The sequence below is a fragment of the Rhinolophus ferrumequinum genome, chromosome 4, assembly GCF_004115265.2.
Source record: "Rhinolophus ferrumequinum isolate MPI-CBG mRhiFer1 chromosome 4, mRhiFer1_v1.p, whole genome shotgun sequence".
NCBI lineage: Eukaryota > Metazoa > Chordata > Mammalia > Chiroptera > Rhinolophidae > Rhinolophus > Rhinolophus ferrumequinum.
In genome coordinates, this window is record NC_046287.1 from 93438934 (window position 1) to 93466922 (window position 27989).

Consider the following 27989-nt stretch of genomic DNA (forward strand, 5'->3'; position numbering starts at 1 on the left):
TCTCTGGCCTAAATAATATCTTATAATTTACTGTCTCAGTAATGTTCACTGTGAGCTTTATTTAAATTTTATAGATTTTTAAGTACATATCTAAAGAATAAAATGTTTCCATCTGGATAGCTTTAAGACACACATTTCTAGCATATTATATATCTTGTTTTCAAACCATAATTTCAACATTAAAACAAAGGGTTTTTTCAGCTATGGAATGTTTCTTCAGTGACTTGGATTAGTGGACATTTTAATGTGAGTTGCTCAGATGAATTTAAAGGAAGTCTTGTGTGGAATTTTGTAAATGTTCGCTAGAACTCTGATGGTAAGCTGAATAAAACAACACTAATATATGTACAGTGCAATTTGCTGATCAATGAGAGTTTATCAGTATCCTTTTTTAAGATTATAATTTTTAGCACACTATCATTGCTTGAAATTGTTTGTAATATGCATCTGTCCAAATGCTTTTTAAAAATTGTTTTGAGAGATAATTAGAACGATTTGTATGTAGAGTACATATTGAAAATCAAAACTAGATGCATAAGTTGAAAGGTTGATCTTATTAAGCAGAAGACAAATGTAAATTATTGAAGGCTAACTCATTCAAACTATGAATTAAAAATAGCTGCAAATAGTAGAAAGAGTGTTAGTTGTGAAAGAATTCCTGCCCTAGAGATCCATTCAAATGCTCTAGATTATAAAATTCATTAGAAAAGAAGGAATATCTGCCAGTTATTCATTTATATTTACCAATGTTTGTTTCATAAAACTTCCCCTAAGTGTCATGTGGATATGGATTCTGAAGGATAAAACTCCCTGTCTTCTAGTTCTAAGAGGGTGTAGCCTGAAGGTTACCAATATACTTATCAGTGATCAAAAAGTCCACTGCTGCTTGTAAGTTACAGCAACAATAAGACGACAAGGTTCACATTTAAACATTTAAGCTCTTTAGGGTTTCCCTCTGTAATGAGTGACTCAGCCATCTTGTAGTTTTGCATTTTTGTGTATTAAGTTTCTCAAGATGGGAGTTGACTGGTTTTCATAAAAAGTAAAATTTACAACAAAGAATACATACCAATAAATCTTTTTCCTCCCCCCTCACTTCAGAATTTTGGGGGTTCCAAATTGCTACACACTGAATCTAAAAATCAGCTTTAACTATTTTAGTAAATTCTGCCGTCAACCGATCATTTGTTTATTCTAAGAATAAATTCCTAGAAGAGGTACTCTGATATTCCCAATAGTTTTCTTCTTTTTAGAAATTTATCTAGTGTCCATATTTTCTAATGGCTATATTTGCTGTGGTTTACATGTGACTAATCCAATGTAATGGGAAAAAAATTGAAGTTTAATATCAGAAGACCAGGATTCAAATTTTGATTCAGCCACAGATTATTTATGTTTTTAGCAAATCACTTAACTGAGCCTCATTGTACTCATCAGTAAAACATGGATCAAATGATAACCTCTGTTTCATAAAGTGCTTGTTGGGATCCACTATGATAATACATGTGAAAGCAAATCTGAACTATAATAATAATGATCATAGCTTTATTGAGCATTATTCAAAGTGCTTTATATGTATTAGCATGTTTAATCATCATAACAGCTTGATTACTATCCCCATTTAACAGATGAGGACACTAAGGCACAGAATTTGTCTATTAAAAAAAACATGTCTAGGAGCACGCATGTATAAATGGCAGAGTTGGGATTTGAACCAGTCTCTCTCCAGAACTTGTACGAGTAACCACTGTACAGTAGTAGATTATATTAAAGTACCAATCAAATGTAAGTGTACTGAGGAAGAATTTTCAATTAATTTATCCAAATCATTAACATCTGAAAGTTTTCTGCTGTGTATTTTTGTCCTGTACTTGTTCTGCCGACTGTTGTATTCAACTGTTTTTTGTTGTTGTTGTTGAGTGTTCAGTTTGCTATCGGGGCATTTCCTGCATTGTGGCATGTTGTCCTCATAGCAAGAGAGGTGAAAAGCTGCAGAGGAATGGATGATAAAGGAGAAAGAACATAGAGAGTTTTTGCTTGGGTTCCAAGTAGGAACAAAGATGCTTCTTCATGGTCCCTAGGAGTCTTTAGAGTCAATTCTGTTCAAAAGAGAAATCTGTCCCCATGAGTGGTTTGTTAGAGTGGGATTTTTTGACAGCCTTGCAGAGACTAAGGCTTGATAAGCCTCTGAGAATAAACCCCTTTCCTCCAAGCTTTCCTGTGGCATGATACTCTGCCACAGTAGGGTAGCATGTGGTGCCACCACCATCTTATCCTGACCATTGGGCTCCACATACTGTCAAAAGGACATCACTTTTAAGATCACTTGTCCCACCTGCTTTTTAAAAATTAGTGTAATCGAGCCCTGTGTCAAGTCCATGAAGATATGGGAAATCCAATGCCCAATAAAGTTTTTAAAGGTAAATTTGTTTTTTTGCATTGAGGAAATAAAATTATTTTAAAAATCAATCGCTTAGTCATGGGATATAAAGCACAGCACAGTGCTTTATAGTGAATAATATTGTAATAACTATGTATAGTTTCATATGGGTAACAGACTTATTGGGGTGATCACTTTGTGTGGTATATAAATGTCTAATCATTATGTTGTTTTTGTACACCTGAAACTAATTTAAAAAAAATCAATAGCTTGAGTGCTTTGAGTAAATGAGTAGACAGGAAGATGTGCAAACAGGAATGGCTTTTCTGATTGCCTTCATGTGGCCTGCAGATGTATCCCTGGGATGGAAACTGGTGACACTGGGCTTCCCGGCAATGGCACCAGGAGAGCCTGTGCCTGCTGGTACATGTTACCCAGAGATGGCATTAGAGCGTGCAGACCCAATGCCGTTCTTACTTGTTCCTGCCACCACTCTGCCTCCTTGCCATTGGCCTCTTAGATTTGCCTTAAGCCCTCACGTAAGAGTTCATTGCATGTACCTTGTTGAGTTTTGAGGCTGAGAATCGGGAAATCAACATACTGGAAATGCTGTACCACTTAGTGGACATTTTGCAGGAAGCTGCAAAAAAGGGTCATCCCCAGATGACCCTTGTGGCTCATGAGTGGCCTGTTTCTGAGCAAACCATTTCTAGTTATTTCAACTCTGTTCTTAATTCAGGACACTGATGCTTTGATTGAAGGTTGTCACCGCCTTGCTGACCCCTTCTCACACCATGTGATCGGGAGGCCTTTGCTCACCACGTGGTCAGGCACTTTTGCAGGCAGGGCTGAGAGGTCAAAGAAACAATTGCCGTGTCTTCATTTCAGTGATGCATTGCTTTTCTGGGCCTTGATAAAGGGCTCCCAAAGAAGGAAAGAAGGTATTTTCCAATTGAAGGTTACAATCATGTCCCCTTTCTCCATAGCCCAGGGGAGGCTCTGTGAGAGTCTGTCCCTCTTGCCCCAGTCCAGGCTCCAATGTTGGAATTTTCTGTGGATTATTCCCTCAGCCTGCCAAGCAGCTACTCCCAGAGGTCATCTGGAGTGTGACTATTTTTCAAGTGATTTAAATAAGCCCAAAAGGTACAAGATTTGCTGCAAGGATACATTTGCATATTTCCTGAGTTCTTTTGGGGGACCAGCACATCTGGCTGGTTTGAGCTGCTAAATCCTCTAATTCTGTGGTTCCTGAATCCTTGCTTAGAATCACAAACCACAACAAGTATTAGAACAGTACATGTCTAAGCAGGCGATTTATACTGTAAAGATCATAGAGAAGACACTTCCCAATCATCCCCTCCCCCACTAAATATAGTAATATTTCAAAATAGTATCAAAGTCATATAGTAATACTGACAAACTAGGTTGCTCTTAAAGTAGAAACTATATGCCCATTCCCCTCTTATCTACTCATCAGCAAAATAGCAGTGTACTTTGGCAGCAGAGGAAAAACTCACTCAAGGCTGTTATATTTTTACCTTATAGGCATTTCACATAAATAAGTCATGCACCTTGTAAAACCCGCCACTGCTAACATGCTAGAGTGAGCAAACAGTCTATTGTCTTCCTAATATGAAAAACACTAGGAGTCACTCAGCCGAAGTAGAGATACCCATAAACTGATTTAGATGGAAAACTGTAAGAACAGGCATCAGAGCTGCTGCGTGAGTCGGTTCGGGCTGTTATAACAAAATACCAACGCCTGAGTGGCTTATATACCACAAAATTTATTTCTCACAGTTCTGGTGGCTGGAAGTCCAATATCAAGATGCCAGCAGATTTGGTCTGGTGAGAGCCCACTTCCTGGCTCATAGAAAGCCGCCTTTTTGCAGTGTCCTCTCATGGAACGACCTGTTAGGGAGCTTTTGAGTCTCTTTCATAAGGGCAGTAGTCCCGTTCACGAGGGCTTCATCCACGTGACCTAACCACCTCCCAAAAGCCTGTCTTCTAATACAGTCACTCTGGGGGTTGTGTTTCACATATGAATATTGGGGGGACACAAGCATTCAGACCATAGCAGCTGCTAGGTAAAGGAAATCCCAGTAGCTATTAATAAGTTAATCAGTTACTGTCTTCCTTGTATCTTTTGTTCAGTGAATCCCCTTGCCTATTACAAACATTAAGTTCAAAGGGTGCTTGGAAATGAGTCATAATAATTGCAGCCATTTATTTTAGGTAACTAGTACTATATGAGTTTATTGGAATTCGGAAAGTGGTAGTGATGATCAATAGGAATCTATCAATCAGATATCACAAAATGGTCTTTGGTTGTTTTCCTTTTGGTTTTTAATACCTCATCTGAAGTGAAAATAATTTGTTTCACCCTTGGGATTAGAATATTTCTTTCCCTTACAAGTTAAAGAAGTGGTACACATTACTACTACATCTGACCTTCGCTATAGCAATGAATGAGAATAGAATATGTGAAAAACAGAGGTTTCCAAATGAAAAGGAAGGAGTTTAGGATGTGATAGGATATGGTTGGACTGGACAAGGAGTTCTGTAGCTGTTGGTAATAGTGGCTTTTTTTTTTTTTTTTTTTAAGAAAACTTCTGTGACAGCTCTAACTTCTTTTCTTGAAGCATATTTAAACCCTTCATTCTTGGGACAAGGATTTTTTTTTACTATTATGATTTTTTTATATTATCTATGTTGTGAAAGTGAATGTAACACCTTTTCATTTTGTTTGCAATTTGTAAAAAAACAGTTGATACAAATAATTTAGCTTACATTTAAGTTGTCAAATTAAAATTCCCTACAGAAGCTCAGAGCACATGTTAAACTAGCTTCATGATTTGCTAGAGCTCCGAATTGATGGAAAATCTTAGCTGTTTTCAAAGAAAAAAGGTCTTAAGAATATTACGATACTTCACTTAGGGAATTCACGTGTCCAGAATAGAATGTGCTACTTTCAGTTACATTTGGTTGATAATCAGAACTTATAAGCTACACATGTCTTTACGTAGATATTAATTCCCCCAAATTGGGAAGTTAAGTCCTTTTCTTCCAGTCTGAGCTCCTCTGACAATGCAATTGTCATTCAATTGTGCTTTCAATGAGTTATATTTTAGGCTCAGATTAGTTTCAGCAACAGTCAGTTTTCTGTACATTGAATTCTGATTTGCTGTAAAATGAATTCTGTAGTGTCCCTCTATAGAACTGAAGATATGATTTCAGAAGCCCTCCCTTTAGTATGCTGAGGGCACTTTGAGCAGTTTTACAAGACTGTGGGCTTTGGGATCATCTCTTAGTGGCGACTTGCAAAGATTAAGAGCCCTGATTTGGCCTGTGAGTCTCTTCCGCCCTGAGGGAACATATTGGAGCGATGGAAAGAACTTGACTTTAAAGTCAGCTGGACCTGCATTCAGATTTCAATCTGAAAAATCTAGATGGATCAAGTTTCTCGTTCAGACCTAGAAAATTGTTAGTTCCCCACTGAACTGATCATTGAAGTTTAAAAATCCTGTATATTGAATTTACTTGTAATAAGGATATTTGCTTAGGTATGCTGCAATTTAAGTATAGATACACGCATAAAATAATATAGAGGAAAAACCTTCATTTTTATAGACTGGTTTCAAACACATAGTTTAAGACTAATAGTCTTAAATTCAAGCCGGTCCTCTACCCTCGACACAGTGGAATCTGTTCTTTCATTGGGAAGAGTTAATTCTTGGATACCCCTCAGTTTTCTCATCTGTATAATGGGAATACTAATAATGCCTGCTTTATAAGTTGTCATGAGAATTTAATGAAACAATCCATGAGACAAACTCATGGAATCATCACCACAGCTCTGCAAAGCCAGAACGTTTTCATTTCTCAAGATTCAGCTCAAGGGTGGCCTCATCCATGGCACATTTCCTGAATTCCTCATGTAGAACTGACAGCTGCCTCACCTGGGCTCCATTCACTGTCTTTTGTAGGTAGGCCCACAGTTCTTGATTATGCTGGCCTGATGGCTATTGGCATCCCCCCATCAGAATTCATAGGATGAGGCAGGGAAGGTGACCTGTTGTCTTCTAGGGCCTGTAGGGGTAAATTATTCAACAAATGATTGAAAGCCGAAATGACTGGACCGTTGACCACTTTGCCATGGGCTACACCTCTGGCATGAGCACAGTGACTCCAGGGTTCTGCAAAGTCCTTGCAGGTCATGGCCATTTGGGAGCTGATTGGTGCCCCTGGTTGTACTCTGTGCAGTGGAACCAGATTGTAAAGGGTTCATCACGGTGCTTGTTTTGTAACTCAGGCTCCTGCTTCTTTAATGACTCTAGGATAATTTTTTAAAAATGCGTCCAGTTTTAGAGCATTTTTTCTATTGAAAGCACTTTGATCCTGTGGGGAAGCAATAGATGGTCTGTTAGAAAATGTTCGCTGTCTGAGTCAGGAGAATTACTCTCAATCTTCCTGACATTGCCTCAGCCATCCAGTGAATAAAGAGAACTAATCAATGTGTTCTATGGATTTAAAAATTGGTGATGGGCCAGTAAAAGATTCGCATGAATAGCAGCTGGCCTAATTATTGCTGAGACACAACCCTACGGTGTCCAGAGTGTTCGTGGTGCTAGAGTACAATATGTTGCAGCAGATTTTTCTGATTAGTTTAAATCCTTGAAACTAAATTAAAGAGGCAGTCTCAGAAATTAAATGAAACTCAAAAAATCCAATTTTAGATCTGAACTAGGTTGTAAACAACGTGCCATAGAAAGAAAAGGACAGATGGGCGATTTATGTTTTAATTGGCTTTTCCATTGTCAGATTAATATATGATCATTGTAAAGAATTTTGAAGCAAATGAGAAAATACTAAGGTAACTTACAATGACTTACAATCTCATTGACAAGATGGTGCTTGTGCATATTTTGGCTTATTTCCTTTGCTTTTTTCTTTAAAAATTTGGACCCCACTCTGATCCAGTTTGGTTTCTTGCTTGCAATTTCATAAAATACTATGTATGTTCATGTGGGAAATGTCTTGAAATTATTAAGCCATCCCCTTTGTAGCCTTGTTATTTTTATTGCCCAGTATAAGATCCTCAGCAGGCAAGTTGTCCAGTGCGCTTTTGTTTCTAGTAACACATCTGCAAGCTACTCTTGTGTGTTTTGACTTACTGAGAGTAATAGTGTTTTAAAGTCAGATTGAGAAGCAAACATTACGTGGAGTAGAAACTCTTGAGATGTTGTTCAATGTAATTAGCTAGTGGAGGTTAAAAGCATCTCAGAATTCATCCACTCTGTCGAGGACCCTCTCGGAAAAAAATAAGACATATTTCAAAACATGTCTGATGAAGTAAGTCTAGTATTGTTCCATAAATACCAGATAACTCAGGCTTTTTATGTCAGTAGGAGCCTAATTACCATGATCCTTTAGGAGTCTCTCCCTGAGGGAAAAACACAAGGTCATTCTCTTTCTGGGCCTACTCACTTCTGCTTTCTGTTATAAAAACATGTGCACGTGTGTAAGACCAAAACATCCTGGAGAAAGAAGACAATTCTTTATTGACGTCAATATTCTTGACTACCCTCATTTACTAAATGCCATTTCTTGATTTTAATTTGTGGCTCAGATTCCGATAAGTAGAATCACAGAATTTTAGGGTTAGGAGTGCCCCTCCGAGAGATCTTTCTAGTCTCTCTTTTTGTCTACTTGGAAGACCATAAACTAAACTTACCTTGGCAGGTAGTAAGAGAAAAATCAATATTTTGTTTTTAAAAAATCTTCTAGGGAAAATATAACTCAAGGTAAGCATTATCTTTTAAAGAAAATAAAAGAGTAGATATTTTATATGTGATGCTTTTTCAGAGTAACAGTTTGGGAGCTGGTAACTAGTTATACAACAGAAACAAGTTGTAAGAAGTCCGGTTGTATGCTCAGGTCCGTGCTTCACCCATGTTCTTAAAAACCTCGCCGCCCAGAGTGGTCTGAGGATGGCAGCAGTAATGCCACCAGAGAGCTTGTAGGAATGCAGACTCGCATACCAATCAGATCTATAAAATCACCATTCATTTTCTTGCATCAGGCAAAGTGACAGGAAAGGAATGGAAACCAAAGACCTAAAGATGGTCAACCCTGACTGCTACTTGGTGGATGGAATTAACACTAATTTTAGCTCATTGAGCCATTTCATTTGCATCCTCTCAATGTCAATGTTAATGTCAGATGGCAAGATATGATTGCCATTAATAATGTTCTGGACGGCAGCCAGTCCATTAGTATAAAATGTGGCCTACTGCAGTCTAGCCTCAGCGGGCTGCCTGGGTGTGGAGGATGGATGACTTCCTGGATGGAGAATAAATGAAAATTAAGAGATGCAGGGAAGGCTGAATGATTACTGTGGAAACGCTGATCCTGTGAAGAGATTTAGGGCACATGGTGGCCAAAAAGTCCATATGCATGCTGTTAGACGTTATCTGTATGCTCCTCTCAATAGGCTGCACAGATTTCATATTTTCCTCACGGTTCTTCTGGATAGCTTCCATGGGGTTGATTGGAAGTCATTAAAACTCTTCTGTAAGTTGATTTGAGATCTCCAACTGTGTCAGGCAGATTCCCTATGTAGGAGAAACTTCAGAACATGGAGGATGTCCAGAGAACACAGGGAAACTTGTAATATGTGCAGGAAATGGAGGGGTACATTGTGAAAATAATTCCCAGCCAGCATGCCTAGAGATTTAGTGGCTAAGAGTCCTATGTATCGCAGACTCAGCTGTTGAGAACAATGATGGATGGGGTAAACTGGTGTGAAGTAATCACTTAGTAATCGCAATTGGGGTGGTTTTCTTATAATGTAGACTGAGAGACTAAGAGATTGAGGAGATGTCATCTACTTAATTCAGCTGGCAGCTGGTGGTAACTGCACCACACTTAGGCAGATGTGGCCTTCCAAATAGCCATGCAATGCCCAGTGACCCCATCAACAGGGACTTTTAAGAATGAGAAACTCAACTCTATCTCTAGGGTTATAGCTCCAAATTAGGGGGAAAAGTAATAAGCTTTAGAAATACGTGGGGTCTCTATATGGAGAAGCAATAGAAGGTTCATTTCTGTTATTGGTTGATGCAAAGGCCCTAGGAAAAATAAAATTACATATTTCTCAGGTCTGTTCGGGGATTGGTGCCGTGAAAAGAATTGTACAGATATGTTGGCCATTTTGCTTCGTGATAACATCATCATTTTCTTCCAAAGCAAAAATTCCTTTTCTCCTTTATCTACATTTCATGTCATATTGGTAGACTTAGCCACCGTATATTTAAAAAATATGACCATATATTAAACTCCTGTTGCAGTTGGCAACAGTTATGAACCTTCTAGGACAAGAGAGCATCTCAGAATAGCATTGTTGATAACGGTCATAAAAACAAAGCCCTGCGAAGTCTGTTAGGTGAACAGACTATTCACAGAGTTGTCTTTGATTTGGACAAGTTAGATCAAGAGTTTCACATGGATTCTGTTGAGATGGTCACACTTTAATGTTTTATTTTAAGTGCCTTTAAGGTTGAGAATGTTATTGTTGTATGTTTTTGTTGCTTTGTTAGTTCAGTAGACGTCTATTGAACATGGGCTCTGTGCCAGATGTCGGATAGTCGGAAGACTTGAAAAAGTTCCTCACAATGGAATCAGAAGAGTAATCAAAGTCCTTTTAGGACTCCCTGGATTCCCTGTTAGAGAAACTTGCATTTCATATTTGTATGTTCATATAAGTAGGAGATGATTGATACAGTTCATCTTATTTGAGGATGTTCTTGCATTATTTGGAAATGTGACTGTCAAAATACTCTTATGCAACATTACCTTTTATTTTAAACAACTAAAAGACATGTTCCACTTCACAGTTTAATTAATACACTTCTAGCACATTCAGAATCTGAATAATATTAAAAGCCTACTTTTGGGTACTACTTAGTAAGGTGCTAGTAAACGGCTTTACATTTTAATTAGTTCCTGTGCTCAAAGCGTGTGGTATATTTTAAAAGCCTTGAAAATACTAAATGCCCTCAGTTTACTAACCTATACTTTCCCAGGGAGGTGTGCTACCAATCAGATCTGTAAAATCACCATTTATTTTCGTGCATCAGTCAAAGTGACAGGAAAGTTATTTTTCAAGACTCTACAAGATTATTAAAATTTATGGAAACTTAATTTTGGAGATTTTTACCCCTGTGTACATACATTTGTGGACACAAGAGAATGAGAGGAAGACCTAAAGGAAATGTTGATGTATTTTGAGGGTCGGCAACAGTAATAATGCTATTTTCAAGGTGTTAAAATTACTTTCTTTGAAGGGAAAATGATGCCCTTGTGCGTTTAAATTACTGCATGTCTCTATCTCTGATGCTTCTCTCATCTGGAAGGAACGGACGATAAATGATCCCATTGTGAATGGATTCTTTTCATCTGACTTTTCCTTTTTCCTGTTTGCCTTATAATTTGGTTTAATACCAGTTGAGGAAAGTATATCAGTTCTGGGATGTAGCACCAGCTCTGTGCCAGCAGATGAATAATAACACATTGTGTATTCAATCAAAAGTTGGAAGATGTTTTCTGTTACAACTGCTGTAAACAGTTGGCATGAACATTGCTGAGTAAATGGCTTTTCAGGAAGGCAAAGGACTGGAGTGGTCCCTGTTCCGTGGATGTGAGGCTTTGTACAAAAGAGAATAAAATCATCTTGTATATTGGACCCAACCCAGGGATAATAACATCAATAAGAGCGGAACAGCAGCTAGCATTTCTTGAGTGCTTACCATATGCCAGGTACTAACTCAAGATTTCCCGCTGACAGTTTCAACAGTTTATATATACCATAGATACTATTGTTATCTTCATTTACAGATGCAAAAGCCAGGGAAAAGTAATTGGCCCACCCAAGTGTATATGGTCAAGGCTGACTGACATTCTTAACCATAGGGCCATATGTGACTTTATGTGATGTTTCGAAAATGATTTAAATAAAGAAAATTTACTTGCCTTTATTTATTTATTTATTTATTTATTTATTTATTTATTTATTCATATTTATTTATTTATTTATTTTGTAAGAAAGCTCATGATTCTTTGCTATGTTTTATCTACTTTACCCACTGGAGTTTAAGAATACTTCTGAAATTATCAACTTCTGGTGATCTGTCAATATTAAAGCTTGAGTGGATTACCAAAAGAGTAGTAAATGTTGAGAAAGGAACTGAAATGTCTTGCTTCAATTTCTTCTAAACCTTTCTTGCCATTTTGGTTGTTAGTTATGAAATTAATCCATTTCAAATAATTTTAAAAAGCACCTGAATATCTTTTTAAAAATTATCATGATTGCCATTCCCAACCGTAGAAAAAGAACAGTCTTAATATAACTCATCACCCAGAAATATAATCATTTTGTAGAAAGGGAATGTTGCTGCATTTCTGAAGATGTCAACTTTAAAATTTTAAAAAAATGTAGCTTTGTTAAGATATAATTTACATACCATAAAATCTACCCGTTGTAAGTGTACTATTTAATGACTTTCATAAATGTATAGAGTTGTGCAGCGACCACAATCCAGTGTTTGGACACTTTCACCACAGAAAGTTCCCTTGTAACCATTTACAGTTGCTCCCCACTGCCGGACCCCTCCCGACTAGCAACCACTAATCTGCTTTTGAATTGCATCGACTTTTAAGTGTTGACTTCGTTTTTCTATATGCATTGATAGAAAAGACTCTTCTACCTCTGAAGTCACGTGTATAATTATGGATTTACTAAGTACATCATTCTTTAACCTTTACTGTGACCTTCATCCATCCTCTCCAGCTCAGTGTGAACAGCTTTGGGCTTCATGGAGGTTTTATAGGTAACGTAGCAGAGAATGTTATGTTGCTAGTTCTAACACAGTGAACCGTTTATTATCCTTGCACTCTGCATATATGGTATTTCTTAATTAATTCCATACTTAGGCAACTAAGAGGAAAAACATTTAATCTTTGCAGCAGGATGGAATAATAACTGTCGTCCCCTAATGCCCTTGGGCACTCCTCCGCTGACTAGTCGTCACTCCTGCCTTCTCCACGATCCATTCGGCAACACTTTCTCCTTACAGTCCAAAATACCATTTATAGGCTGATGAGATTTCAAATTATATTAACAAATTTTAAGCTGTATATCTTTTTGCTTTTTCATGGTTAAAATATGCTTTCCATGTGCTTTGTCTGTTTCTTGGGTAAGTTTCTTATAATTACTTTATAATCTCTCTTCTCTTCATGGCACTTTTCCCTCTTGTCCTTTCATCACTTTACTATTCAAGATCTTTGAGGACTTTTTTATGACCCATTTCTCTCTTTTCAAGGGAAGAGACTTCATTGTGAATTCCAGTATCCCGTCGGGCAGCTGCACCTGGGGGATTCTATTCATTGGATCATCATCAAATGCCTTTGTAGTGTAGTGTTCAGATGCTGCTGGCTTTTGAATTCCAGAGAACTTTGTATATTCACTATACGGTATCCAAAAGTAGAGTATTCCTATGAAACATTTCACTAGCTAAGATGGTGTAAAGTGAAGAAGCAGTTACAGTTGTCCCCCCGTATCTGCAGGGAATACTTTCCAAAGACCCTCCCCCACCGTGGATGCCTGAAACCGCAAATAGTTCCGAACCCTATATTTGTGTTTTTTCCTATACATGCATACCTATGATAAAGTTTAATTTGTAAATTAGGCACAGCAAGAGATTAACAACAATAATTAATAATAAAATAGAACTATTATAACAATATACTGTAATAAAAGTCATGTGAATATGGTTTCTCTCAGCAAACTAGCATGGATTTCTTTATCCTTCACAATTTTACAGATGGAAAAATCCTTCTTACCATTGATCTTAGCAACCTCAGCATATGATATATATTTTTTTCTTTAAGTTGAGAATGTTCACCTTTTCACTTAAAGGAAGCACTTGACAGCTTTTCTTTGGCATGTTTAAATCGCCAGCATCACAATTGTTGTGTTCTGGGGCCAGTATTAAGTAAAATAAGGGTGACTTGAGCACAAGCACTGAGATACTGAGACAGTTGATCTGATAACCCAGCCGGCTATGAAGTGACTAAAGGACAGGGAGCGTACACAGTGTGGAGAAGCTGGACAAAGGGAGGATTCACGTCCCGGGTGGGACAGAGCCGGATGGCGTGAGATTTCATCATGCTACTCAGAACTGTGTGAAATTTGAAACTTATAAATTGTTTATTTCTAAAACTTTCCATTTAATATTTTCAAACTGTGGTTGAAAATTTTTTTAGCGTTCCTAGACCCTAAATTCAATACACAAGCAATGTCTTCATTTTAATCAAAACCCTTAATTATATCTAGTTTTACGCGAAGCGTAACACCCTTTTGAGTTCTCTTAAGCTTTTCAGATACCTTGGGATACATCTTGCTAACAGATGCATAGAATAAATCAAGATAAAGCACCGGTGCTAACAGACACAATTCAAAGTTAGGACGGCTTGATGCTGACAGGCTGAGTATGTTACCCAGGGAAGGAGCTTGGCGGGGACACCCTCATTGCTTGGGGTGCCGCTGCCTATCTGAGGGATCACTGCAAAACAAATGCGGAGTGCCATTTTCACTTTGTCTTTTTTCATAAAAGTGAAAATACTCTTTGGATTTCTTTCGGTTAGCAAAAACAGGTACTAATGTAGGTCTTTCTTAAAGTAAAGTGGTATAACATTGAAAAAGTGGAAGACGTGTGTGTGTGTGTGTGTGTGTGTGTGTGTGTGTGTGAGTATCTATATTTCTAGATAGGTATATGGATATACAGACATCCTTTTTCCTATTCAAGGCCATCCCCAAACACAAAACAAGCCTTAGTCTCCCTTGTGAGGTTTTTCATATCATAGAGTGGATGAGAAGCTGGTCCCTGGCTTGTACGAAGTAGTCATGCATAGCAGTTAGTTGCTTAGATCCAGAGGCCCTGAGCTCCTTTCTAGGCATAATTTTGAGGTTGATAAGATTCCTTTCCAGGTATTTCTCCCTTGTTTACCTCCTCCTTGGAAATCTGCCTATCCATAGAACCTAAGGATTTATGGTAGTGGGTAGCTACATTGGAGAGAATAGAAGTATAGAACATGCTTTTTTAAACCATAGAACTGGTTTGCAGTATTTAAGGCCTCCTTTTTTGGGGGTAGTTTTCTTACATACTAAGTTGAATGGTCTTTATTATAATTCCTTTCCAGAGAATAAAAAGAATAAAATGGGGGGAAAAAGGACTAATGGTTTAAAAGAAATCAAAAGTCTGTATCTTTAACTGAGGTTTTCTTGTTTTATCTACAACAGTGGCTCTTGAATTTTGTGAATCAGATTCCTCTTTGAGACTCTTACAGATGCTATGACCTGGGAAAGCTATTCCCAGGAAAATCACACTTCTCAGATGAGATAGCATTTAGTTTTTTAAAGATGTGCAAATCAGTGTTCAGACTTTCCTTGTCCATTTGGGGGGAAGTTATATGTCCTTGATATTTACTCATCAAATGACACAAATTATATCTGTTTTAGATCACTTTTAATTTCCTTGAATTTAGTAGTGATTTTTTTTTGAAGCCACCAGGAGATTGAGTCCAGAAAGAGAAACTAGAAGGTAAATTCTGCCACCTTTGTTTTTTCATGCCTTTGATTACTAAAATTTCTGCTTCTTGACAAAATATTTCCTATTCATAGGGAAATTATTTAGTTTGATTGGGTATGGGTTTGCTTTCTTTTCCTTGCTTCTTATCGGAACAAAAATCGAGTGCTTCTGTACAAAGGAAAACACAAACATAGGGTCCTTCTTCATACCATCCCTGCTTCCTTTTTTTCTCCTCCTTTTCCTTTACACCTTCATTGGAGCTTCTAATTTGTGTGAAGTAATTTCACTTTTCTTCTCATCTAATTCTTTCACTTATAGGAAATCATATTCCTGACTTTAAATTGTCCTTTCTTCTACAACAGATGCTTTCCAGGGCTCTCATTTTGTTCTGGGCAATACATTTCCACTATGGTAAAGTGCTGCTTAACTAATGGCTCTGGAGTCCCTGGCGAACCTATACATGTGTTCCAAGAGTGACATTTGTTTTAATATCTTTTGAAAACTGCCAACAGAATTGTTGCTTTGAAACTTTTCCTTTAAAAAGGAATCAATTTTAGAGCCACTGAGTATGTATGAAGTAGCCGTGCGTAGCAGTTAGTGGAGATCAAGTAAGAGCTCCCATGACCATTTTCTCAGTCGGTTTATCACTCAGGGGACACCTGATAGTATGGATTTGACCATTATATAGCTTTAAATTGGTTTTATTCTAAGCCATATATTGTTAAATTTATATTCATAATGAACCATTGGTAAAATATAGGAAACTAATAATGAGCAGAATATAAAGAGATGAGAATGCCATTTTTTTATATAGCACATTAAGATGTTTCTAGTACTTACGAAAATAATATTAAAAACATATAATGTAATTCTATCCAATTTAGTTTTTATGTACTATCTACTCTATTATCAAATAGAATCATGTTTTTTGGTGCAAAATGTACATCAGGTCACATAAAGCACTTTTTAAAAACTTTATAACATATATTTTAACTCATCTACATTTCAATAATGATTTGATTCTAATCCCAAATAAGATAGTTACTTTTAAGTTTTTTGTGATGCATTTATGTACTTGCCATCTAAATTAAAGTTACTTGAAGACATAATCCACGTTGATTGAAAAGAACAAATGTTTTTATATTTTATAAATATTATACCAAGTTCTATTAATGTCACTTCTAATTTATATTAAAACATCTTATTGAAAATAATTATCATTCAAAAATGTCAAAATTATTTAAAAATTCCTTAGGGTATTCAATAGATTGACTCGTGCTATGAAGAGAATCTTGGAAAAAAGCAAAGTATTAGAAGCATAGGTACCTGGATTATAGAGAGGTGATTGAATACTGGGGAGCTGATAATTACCTCAGTGTCTCTAAGATAGTATTTTGATTTTATCAGGTGCTTGTAAATATTCATTAAGGGAACTAATGTTTAATATATGGTACATTAGGAGTGTTCTTTTCATTTGAAGGTGTAAGTCATACAACCACATATGGAAGCTTAACTAGGTGACATGTAGCCACTATGGGAGCCCTCCACTGGGAGATTCATTACAGCAAAGTATTTATTCACAGATCCCAAGACCTAGTATTACTGAATGCAGTATTGATTTCACCCACATAATAACTTTCGTCAGTCCAAGTGAAAATATGCCTGCTTTGTTATTCCAGGACACTTCTTAAATAATTTGCCAATCTGTTACAAATAAGGCACACTACTAACTCTAAAGTCACCTCTGTGAGCACTCCTCTCCCCACTGTCTTCAAATAGTAGGTAACGTAAACTAGTTACATATTGAAGTTTTGATACATTAATCGAAGTAAGAATTTCAAGAACAGCTCATGACCCATTATGTTAATAGTTATAAGCACTGTTATTATTTGTGTCTCTTATTCAGTAAGGCTAATTATCAATGATGTTAATAATACCTTTCTACCTAAAGCCACTTTTTTCCTTGACTTGTCTTATTTTAAAAATCTCTTTTATTCAGTTCATGCCTATTTTGTGTGGTCTGAACTCTTGACGAGTAAGCATGGGATATTTAGGAGGTAGAATTTATAGATGTTAGTGTCTGATTGGATGTGGGGAAGGAGAGGGAAAAGTGAAGAAAATGAAAAGAAAAGGCATTGCATATGAATGAGGGATATGCCTTACATCCTCTATATGTTCATAAAGTTAGTCTAGAAAATTTCTTTTTCTCACAATACGCCAGAGGTACAAATATGTGTAAAATATACGGTAATTTTTATTTTTTTCTCTTTTACAGATGAGGAAACCGAGATTTAGAGGGGTTCTGTAATATGTTCATTGTAACACAGCTAGAAAATAATTCAAGAGCCAGAACTTTTATATATTTTTGCTTTCCAGTAGGAAATTGAAGCAAGTTTAGAGCTGTGTGTAGTCAATAGTATTCATGTTGCTAAGTAATTAAACAAATTAAAAACTGTAGAGTATTGGCAAGCAGGAAAGATGGTGAGAAGACATGCTAAGCAAAAGGAACAGCGTGGGGTAACGACCTGCGGTAGGAAAACAAGGGGCTTGGTCTAGAATGACAATGGATATATTGGATTTGGGGAGGGGTAGTATCCAGGGCATAGGAAGCAGGAAGGTAGATAAATATGGAAAAGTAGGTGGAAAATGCTGCCAGTGGAAGGGGGAATGGATAAGTAGTGGTAAGAATAGGAGGATCCAGATTAATAAGACACACAACAACCTTCTTAATGTGACTTTGAGGGCTTTATCATCTGAAACGTGTCACACTAGGAGTGATGGCTACTTTCTTTATCTACCTCAATTCACGTATGACACATATTTATACCTCTGGGGTTTTGTGACTGAAAGAACTTTTCTAGACTACATGTATAAACATATAGAGAAGGAAACATGTTTCTCTGAAGTTTGGGTTGCCATTTTCCATTTTTATGACCACATGTAGATTAAAAGTTGAAGATCAGGCAGTTGTCACATAACAAGACATTGTGTGCCGGGCATCGAGAATGCAAAGATGAATGAAATGTGGCTTCTGTCCTGAGACACTCATAGTAGAGACAAGCGTTCAACAAATGGTTGCAGTGTCATGTGCTAGGTACTGAGTCTGTGACAGCAAAGCAGAAAAGGAGACGGGCTGTTGGTGGAGAGGAGCCTGGGGAGCAACACAGATGTGATCACAAGATCGTTATTGGGCTCTCCTGCACTGCTTCTCTAAGTTTCTTCACTAGAATCTGAGCATCATCCTGTCACTTTTTTTTTTTTTTTTTTTTTTTACTGCACTGCCCTCCTATCTAGTGAGTTCCTCAATAACTCACCCAGTTGGCCCCAGACCTGCTTTGGGAATCCAGTTCCCCTTGTCCGTGGATGTGCTGAATGGTCTGGACTATTTCAGAAGTTTCCCAAGTGGTCTCTTTGTTTTCAAGTCTCTTTCCCCTTCACTCCATCCTCCATGCTGCCTCCAGAGGGCTCTCTCTAAGACATAAAGCTAATTAGGTCACCATCCCTCGTTTTGTCCCATCATGGCACGTAAAACCCTTTAAGATGTGGTACCTTCTCCCTTTTCATTATCATTTCTTTTCCTCTTTCCTCTTAGGGGGTGCCTAAGTTCCAGTTCTCCAAACAGCTTGCTATTCCTAACCCCAAGTGTCTGTAGTGTTCTTCCCTCTGCCTGAAATGCTCCCATCTGGTCTTCCCGGGGACTCTTCTCCTAAGACAAGTTCCTCTGCAGTATTTAGACAACATCCCTGTAACTAGAGAATGAGCAGCTCCATCAGGCCATAAGCCCAACATCTCACGCTGTGAGAATGCTCATCCAGAAAGTCTTGAATGTCCAGACCCAAGAGAACTATTTTCCTTTTTGTCTTTTATCCTTCACCAGACCGATAATTGCTAACTACCTTTCCTTACCACAGCAGTAAACCTACAACTCTATGTCACCAAATTCTGAAGTAAAGCCTGCTTTATAGCACATTGTAGGGCATCTCGCAGTTTATAAAGGTAAAGTTCGTTAAATTTTTAAAAATAGTGATAGGTTGTCAACATGATGCTCATCCCTGCAAAGCATGTAGCACATGTGGGGACTCTCATAATTGAAAACCCACAATCTGTATTACTAAAATCTGTTAACCCTCTCCAGTTGACCATTAATAATTAGTCACCAGCAGAGTAAAAAGCTATGGTTCTCTCATGCTGCCAAATGGAGAGCTAAGTGTCATCTACTTTTCCCACTAGCTATTGTCAGAGTCACTCATGCATGAGAGGAAACAAGCTTTTATCTTGCTTTGCATTTGAAATGTTGGAGAGAAAAAAAAATCAAATTGGGCTAGATTTATTGGAGGCAAGCTGCAGTGCCTCAGAAACAAAAAGGAAGTTAGAGACGTCAGATTTCAGAATGCCTGTTGTATCTTTCTTGTTGGGGGTGGGGTGGGGGGATTAGGGAAAGAGATGTCTTTGCCAGAATGTTGAGATGGAGAGAGGAGGGAATGGAAAACTAGAAACAAACAGGAACGTTTCACAAATGGACAGCCTAGCATTTCTGTTGGAATACAGTGCTGTGGACGAGGTCATAAGGCAGTAGGATAACTGCCCACGAAACACACACATACAGACGGACTTGGAACAAGATTCGGTTTCCAAAAGTAGCTAGAGTTGTATTAACTGCACAAAGCTGACTAGGAAAGGCCTATGCTTCTATCTAGCTGAAACACTGGCCCATTTCTCCTGGGTCACCAACTATTTATAATGTGAGATTTTCTGGCAAGCAGAGACAAGCTTATGCATCTATTCATAAATACATGGGATTACACAGAGGATGACTGGTTTGAAGTGGGCCTGAAATCAGGTCTATTGAAGATATTAGAAAAAAATATTAAAACCTGCTGCTGAATCATACTAGTGATTCTGGTAAAAGCCATTTTATACTGATTGCAGACTTTCTTATTGCAAACTTGCATATATAAATAGTACCAATGATGGTAAGTAGATCGAGAATGTTTTTTTAAAAATATAGAATAATTTACTTCTTTTTTTGGTAATTGATATTTTATCTATTTTTTAAAAAGTATTCATAAAAATTTAGAATCCATAAGGATATTGAAATAGAGATCAGAGGTGAGAAGTAGTATGTTGTGCTGAGGAAATAGTTGCACTGGAAAGCTACGCTAAGAATAGTTAGTGTTCTCGAGTTATTATGAGCTAAGACTTAAATGAAATGTGGTTATCATGGGGCTTATTAGCAATAGAGTAAAGTTTTGGGGTATGCCAAGAGCTACAGATATTTCCCTGGCACTAATGTTAAGATTTCACTCCCTCAGGACCTCCAGGTACCTCCGGGAAGCCTTGCCTGGCCCACAAACCCGCCTGGCTGGCTCTCCCCCTCAGCTCGCTGTCCGGTGCATGGTGGTCCTTGCCCTCCTGCATCTTACAACCTGCCTTCCGGGGCTGTGCTTCTCTTCCCTGCACCACTTCTTCCCCAATATGCAAAAGAGCCTGTCCTTTCATTCCCCATAGCAGAGCGAAGGCCAAGTTATGATAGTTACCAAACATTTCTGGAAGCCTTTTACATAAAATAAAGTTTGGGAAAAGCCGTAAGGCTGGACCTTAGAGGGGTCTGGTCCTGACATCCAGAGCCATGTGCCTCTGTGGCTCATTGGGTCCGCTCATTCCTCCCAGGACGCAGGCCCCAGGCCTCAGAGTCTCCTCGCTAAGTAAAAAGAAAGATTTCCTGAAAGCAAGCGCTGTCTGCAGAGCTCCACGTTGTCTGAGACGCCCTTTGTAATTACTACCTGGGGCAGCTCACGCATCCCAATCATGAACCCTCCTTCTGGAAGAGAACATTTGCTTTATGCTTGTACAACCGCAAGGCTCTTAACGTATTTTTCACCATATGTCAGCTATTGGACGGCAAAGGTGAATTTGAGTTTTTAATTCTGAAGAAATAGGAAAACCACGTGTAACTTCACCATTTACCCCACATCACAGTTTAAAAAACATTATTTTACAGACCAGCCAAAGCACCCTTTTCACATCGCCACTCTGGTACTACCCAAAGGCCACCCTAAAATGTTTGCTGACAACAGAAACCACAGGTTTTGTGTCTGTTGCTCACTGGTCTCTGAGCACCCTCACTGTCTTCTTGTTTCCCCCGGGGGAGCTTTGTCTTCATCCCTGACTGAGCACTGGGAGAAGGGTGTGTCCACAGCAGGACGGGTGTTGCTTGTATTAAGGATTCAGTTTATCATTGCCTACCCCCAGCCAAGCCCTCCCCATGTTGGAAGAGAGTGTAGAGGATAGAGGACCCAATGTCGGCCTCCAGGAGGCTTCTCAATGGGAAAAGGCACCCACATCTGTGGAGCACCTACTGTGTGCCTACTGTGTGTGGAGCACCTACTGTGTGCCAGCAGTCTGCATGGCCTTATCTTCCAGTCACATCCTTACCTGTCTGTATCTGTCATTAGACTACAAATTTCTTACAGTCAGAGGATGGGTATTTTCATGTCTCTGTGCCCACCAGTGGTTGCCTTTAGGAGATGCTCAGAAATTGATGATCAAGTTACTGCCTAACACCATCCCCAACTCTGTTATTTGCAACATGGGCTAAGAGATCTCAGGCTTTATGAGGCCTTGTTTTTCTTGTAGCTACACCTAAGCTGGAAGATGAAAGCCCTACTTTGTTGCCAACTTTGCATCCCACTTAGATAGACATGCAAATAGTCTCCATCACTTAGAGGGTCTTGAAAACTGTCCAGGAAATAGTTCATTATAGTTTAATATACAGATTTCTCTGGGGACTGATCCTCTCTCCCTGTGCTTCATCCCAACACCTGAGATTAGGTGAGGTGTTCTGGAACCCAGGGGATCCAGGTTGTACAGATGTAGACTCCAGAGGGCTAATGGCACGTAGTGTTTCAAGTCACAGAAACAGCCCTGACACCGCCTTGGTTTGTTGAAGGAACTAAGTAAATAATAGTAATAACTGGCAAACAGTGATGGCAGATGGGGAAAGAGTAACCCTGGCTGCTGAGTTGAATGGGGAAGGAAGAAAATGGGAGAGAGCATCTAACTGTAGCTGATGAAGGGTGATAATAACAGTAATTATTAAAAGTGTCCAACCTTGTTCTGAGTGCACACGATTTGGTTTGAAGAGACTTTTCTTTAAATATTCCTTCACACGAGTAATGTATTTTATTTCGAGCTGACTAATTTAGTATAAACAATATGCAAATGAAATATTCTATGTTGGGTTCCTGTCTGTCTATTTAAAGTTGCCATAACACCAAGAAAATAGAAACCCGAGGAAAGAATGAAGGGACATCTTTAGGACTTGGTGCCATAGCACTCTGGAGATGCCCGTTGCACCCATCTCGCCTTGCCCTTTCAAAGCTTCTGTAGCATCTAGCTTACTGTGCTCAATAGCAGATTGTGGCTTTCTTGGTTTACTCCAAGTGTAATTTCACTTAACATTCAGGATATTGGTAGTTGTTTTCTGGGTTACAAAGAAGGTGTGCTTGATTTCTGGTCAACAATGGTAGGGTAAATAATGACAAATCTGAGCAGTCATGGGAACTTTATAGTTGAAGCTTTAAAGATTATTCTAGATGGACTTTTGTCTCTTTGAGTACAGTGGTACAGAGCTCTCTTCTGACCTTTATTTATCATTAGTAAGTTTTACCTCTGCTAAAGCAATTTGCAGAATATGTGCAGTGTGGTTTGCTTCATTGTGAAAAAAAAAACAACCCTACAGATTATATAAGTTATGGAAAAATGTTTAGAAAACATAACAAATTCATGAGATGTTACCTCTGAGAAAGAATGTGGGATTGGAATCTATAAAGAGTTCGTTTGCTTTGTATAATTTGATTTGTTCACAATAGAAATATATTTTAAGTATAAAATAAAATGTAAAAGTATCCAAGGACAACTTCTAGAGCACATAGGGTTTGTTTCAAACCTCTCCTACAGGAAAAAAAAAAATCAATATTTTTATTAATGTAATTTTGATATAAAAATCATTATTTTAAAATATTGATTAAAATATTACTTTAGGAGTCCTTAGGCATTTTTATCATATCTTTGTTGAATACTTAGAGAAAGTGGATATTTAAAGAAAACATCAGTTATTAATAATTTATCTTTGGCAATAAGATAATAAGAGATTTTTTTCTTCGGCAGATGATACCCATTTTTAGGGTAGTTTTGTTTTCAATGACTCATCTTGATTTATGTATTCACATGAATTTTTTGAATAATGGAATGATAATTAATTTTTTTGTGGGAAAGTGGTATATATGTAAGACCATCCTAGGAGTCGTTTTTTTAAAACTAAACTAGATGCCATTTAACCAAAAGTAGTGAAGACCCTTTTGTACTGGCTTGTTGCATCGGTTTTTTGCACCTTTTTTGGTTTTCATTTTCTTCATGTGACATACTGATCCCATGTAGGCAGTCTTCCTAACAGGGATATAGTGGACACATAGGTGATAGCAGAATTATTGTAGCTTTCAGGAGTGTAATTAACATCTTAGAAAGTACAGTTCTGCAGGACAAATCTTGAAATAGAATAACTATTTCCAGATCTGGGCTTTTATCCTCTGCCTTTATAATATGCTCCTTCCACTTCTGTGCTGTCAGCTTAGTGATTCTTCTAAGAAGACTTCCAAATCTTCAAGTTTGTTTTTCGCCTCTTCTTTTTAGCCACTACTTTCAGCGGACTATCCATAAGAGTTTTTGAAAGATTTCTGCAAGGTTTGACTGCCGGGTGCTCGGTGACGTATATCAGTTGTTTGAAAAAATCAAACATCAGTCTGTTGCCCCTTGTGGTCCAATTTCTAAAACTAAGAATCATTAATTGTCTAGGAATAAAGGAGACGGAAGAAGATGAATGTACCTACTGTCTAGTGACTTTTGCATCTAGTCTTTTTCCTCATTTTTTATTCTGCCGGGGGAAAAGTCACTCAGGGATGTTTGCTGACATTTCTGCATACGTTTTGAGTGCCTCAGGGATTATTTGACTTTTCCTTTGTGATAGTCTAATCCTAAATGTCTCTTTGCTCTTATCTATTTTTAATGCCAAGAGACAATTAGATTTAGTTTTCTTCCTTTTGGTAAAAACAGTTGTTAGAGAATGGGAAGTCTCAATTTGATCTATCTCTATGCTTTTCCAGCACATTCTAATTAGTTACGGAAATAACAACAAAGAAACTTAGAGGACTCCAGGAGGAAATGAACCTGTTGACTTGGAGCCTATAATATACCTCATTAATCCTGCACTTAATAGAATGACCAGAGCGTCATAAAGAAACAAGTTTCCCATCCCCACCTTGGAAGACCAAGGGCAGGCATAAGAAGCTCAGCTTCAAAGTACCACAGTGCATGGCACACAGTGGGTCCTTAATAAATATTTGTTGAATTAAAAAATGAATGAGAAAACTCATGGGAAAATATTGTTTCTGGAGGAATTCCGTGGATCATTTATTTGTTATATGGTGATATTGCAGATTGCCTGGGATGTTAACTAATATAATTATGTGTTTGTTAGAATTCATTCCATGTTCGATCTTATTGAATCACATTTGTAGGGTTTATATACTATGTTTTGATGATGGCATGGGCATTAATTGACAGCATAGGTAATGGACATTTTATTATAGCCATTTAAATTTTCGTTATCATCTGGACGGTGATTGCCACTCATAGGCGATCTGTCAGGCTGGGGAATGGAGTTAAGCTGATGAGGGACCCAACAGAGTATTTAGTCATAAAATGGAAAAGTTGCAGAGACTTGAACCAATGGGTCGGTTAAAAAAAAAAACTAGAAAATTTCGGTGTATTTTAAAGAACTTCCTAGCCCTTTGCAGTCACTGACCTCGGACTGAAAGGCTCTGACAGAGACCATTTTGAATTAAAGGCCACCATCTTGATTTGTAAAGATAACCTAGCAGTTTCCTTCTTAAATAAGAGGCTTTCTTATGGCCTAATGGAGAATGGATTGTTTACTCTGTAAAGACTTTTAAATATCAGTTTGGAATGTGTGGGTACATTGTTTAGCACGGAGCAAGTGGTTGGGGAATTCAGTTGAGATTTCAGAGATTCTTAAGCTCAAAAGAGTTTTAAAGAAACAACTTTTGTTGTCAGAACCCATTCCCTGTAACCATAACTTTGACTCATCAGGAGCTGGGTCTCTGAGGCAACTGTGGTCATCTGCTTATATTCCCTTTTATCCACAGGGGAGCAAGGAAGCAGACTGAGGGATGAAGAAGAGAAAATGCTAGATGGGTGGCTGGGGTCATCTGGCTCAGGTTTTTGTCTAAACCAGTGGATTTGACTGTTTTTCTCATATGCAAATATTTTAGCAGCTTTAGTACTTTAGGCCAAGTTCCATTTCAGTGGGGTTTGGAAACTGCGCTCTCTTAGGGTGGCCTAACCAAGGACTATAACTGTTGTGCCGATGTCCCAAGAGAGAAGGAGGTGTTTGGGGACTGCATCAGACCTTCCTGATGCAGTGAGTCTGGGGAAAATGGCTCATTTGTATACACTTTTATTGAGAATTTAAGTCACAAATGATATGTCCAAGTAATCGCTAAATTAGCAATGCTGGAGATAATATTATCTAGAGGGGGCCGATCGCAAGCCTGTCCACCCTCATTATCCAGTGCTTGCTATTGGTGGGATGCTACCCGTTCTTTTCAGATCATTTGGGTCTGATAGTATTGTTGGTCCTTTCTCCAGTTGACTAGAGCATATTGAATGTTAAGGGAAAATAAAGTTTTCTCCATAGAATGCCTATGTAGTTTCTGCAATCTTTCTACTTAGGTTGAATAAGTGTTATTTTTCCTGGCAGAAATGAAAGATCACATTCAAGCAATAGCTTGATGCAATCCTTTGGAAATCGTGAGGGTGTGTGTGTGTGTGTGTGTGTGTGGTGGGGATGTGTGGATGAGGTAGTGATGGTAGTTCCCAGTGCTTTCTTTTCAGACAAGGTTAGAATTCCAGAACAATGAAGATTTCCAAGAATGCCATTTCTTTGAAGTGAGTACCTGCTTTTTACTGCCACACTTTCTGAATATGACTTTTAAATTGAAACTATTAAAATCTGCATTTCAAAGCCACCCATTATTTCCTCTATTCTTTTGTACTGTGAGTGGTCTTTGCAAGTAGTGTTCAGCATACTTAATGAAAAAAAAAGATATGTGACTTTGGATGATTTTTTTTTTCTGCTTCATTGGATCTTTTTATAATCTGGTCAAAAAGTTATTCAATAGTAATGAAATTGCATCTTCAAAATTCACATTATTTTTGTAAGCCCTTATTATATTAGTCTGTATTAATGAGGTGTTAGAAAAAAGGAATAATTTGAGGAAAAATATACTTGAAACAAATTGAGTTCTTAGCTCCATTATGTTAATAATTATTTAATTACGATATTTTTTTCTCTTAAAAGTTGTTTTCATTTTAACTAATTAACCGCACACTAAATTTTTATGCATATTGAAATACTTATTTTGTGATATGAGTGATGTAAAACTTCTACCAAACACTTAAGCCTGTAATTATTTAAACCCTATATTGTTGACATTTTGCACCAGATAAATCCTACTAGAAGAGGGGGCTGTCCTGTGCATTATAGAATGTGTGGCAGCATTCATGACGTCTACCCACTAGATCCCAGTAGAATCACCACCACCCCCGTTTTCAAAACCCTCTCCTGACTTTATCAAATATCCTCTCCGGGGCAAAATCATCCCTAGTTCAGACCCACTGATTTAATCTACACTCTTTCTTCCCAATAACTGAAAGGGACTCTTTATTTTAGAGAAAAGGGGTAAGAGTAAAAGCCATCTGTGGGCAAAATTATTTGTGAAAATCTCACTGGAAACATTGTATTATGGATGAGTGTCTGAGATTAAGTAAAACTCAGAACAAGAAGTCAGACTATATTTTGAAATAATGCAAGAATCAATAAACTATTTCTATATAGTATATTTCTGGACTAAGATTGATATAGACTGAAGTACAGAAGAAGCTAGTGTTTGAATTTTAGACCACTGAAGGGAAACTGACATAACAGATTCAAAATGCTATTGACCTTGATGACTATTTCCTGAGTATTTATAATGTCCTAGACCTATGAAAGAGAACCCAAAATGGACTGGAAGCTTTTTGTTTAGTCCTATCTAATTCCTGTATTTTGATTTTTTTACAGTAACAGATATTTCTAACTTGATCTTCTTTCTACTTTGATCTTCCACGATGACATATTCTCTTGGATTTTGTGCTGTTTCTTTGATCTTTTCGCTTTCCTTCTTAGGTCTCTCTACCACCTGGCTAGTTAGTCCTGGTAATCCTTTTCTTTCTGCCTTCCTCATTAACTCTCAATCACCTTAAACAAAGGGCCACAATTTCTTTTCTACTATTCCCAATCCCCAAAAGCTGCAGACACAGAAATGTTTTCATTACTCATTTGTTGGTAAAAACCTGACCCCAGTTGATGTCAAGCCATTTTACAGTCATGTTTATCCCACCTAATATGACTCTATAAACATGTCGCTGCAGAATTAGTAAGTGCTGATTATGGGAAACTGCCTCAGATGCTTCTGGCCGGTACAAGTAATGTGTGATATATGTACTGTACTATTTTTCTAAAATCTGAAAAACTCAGAATTTCCAAATGCATTTGGCTCCTCAAGCATTGGATAGGGTGTGAGTGTATTACTCTTCTGTGCGACATTACAAATCAGTAGCTTTTAATGATATCTCTCTCTCTCTCTCTCTCTCTCTCTCTCTCTCTCTCTCTCTCTCTCTCTCTCTCTCTCTCTCTCTCTCTCTCTCTCTCTCTCTGGTATACCAGACTCTTAGTAAACTAATTTTGGAAAATATCCTTTGAATGAACAAAGGGGAAAATTTGGTTAATATGTCCATGAATAAATGTGTCCCAGATGACATGGAATAGTACCAAATAAGCAATT

General features: G+C 37.8%; 1 protein-coding gene across 3 annotated transcripts in view; it reads left to right on the plus strand.

Annotated features, from left to right (window-relative positions):
* DCLK1 (doublecortin like kinase 1) overlaps window positions 1-27989 on the plus strand; it is a 315147-nt gene that overhangs the window by 18233 nt on the left and 268925 nt on the right. The gene's annotated exons all lie outside the window — the stretch shown is intronic.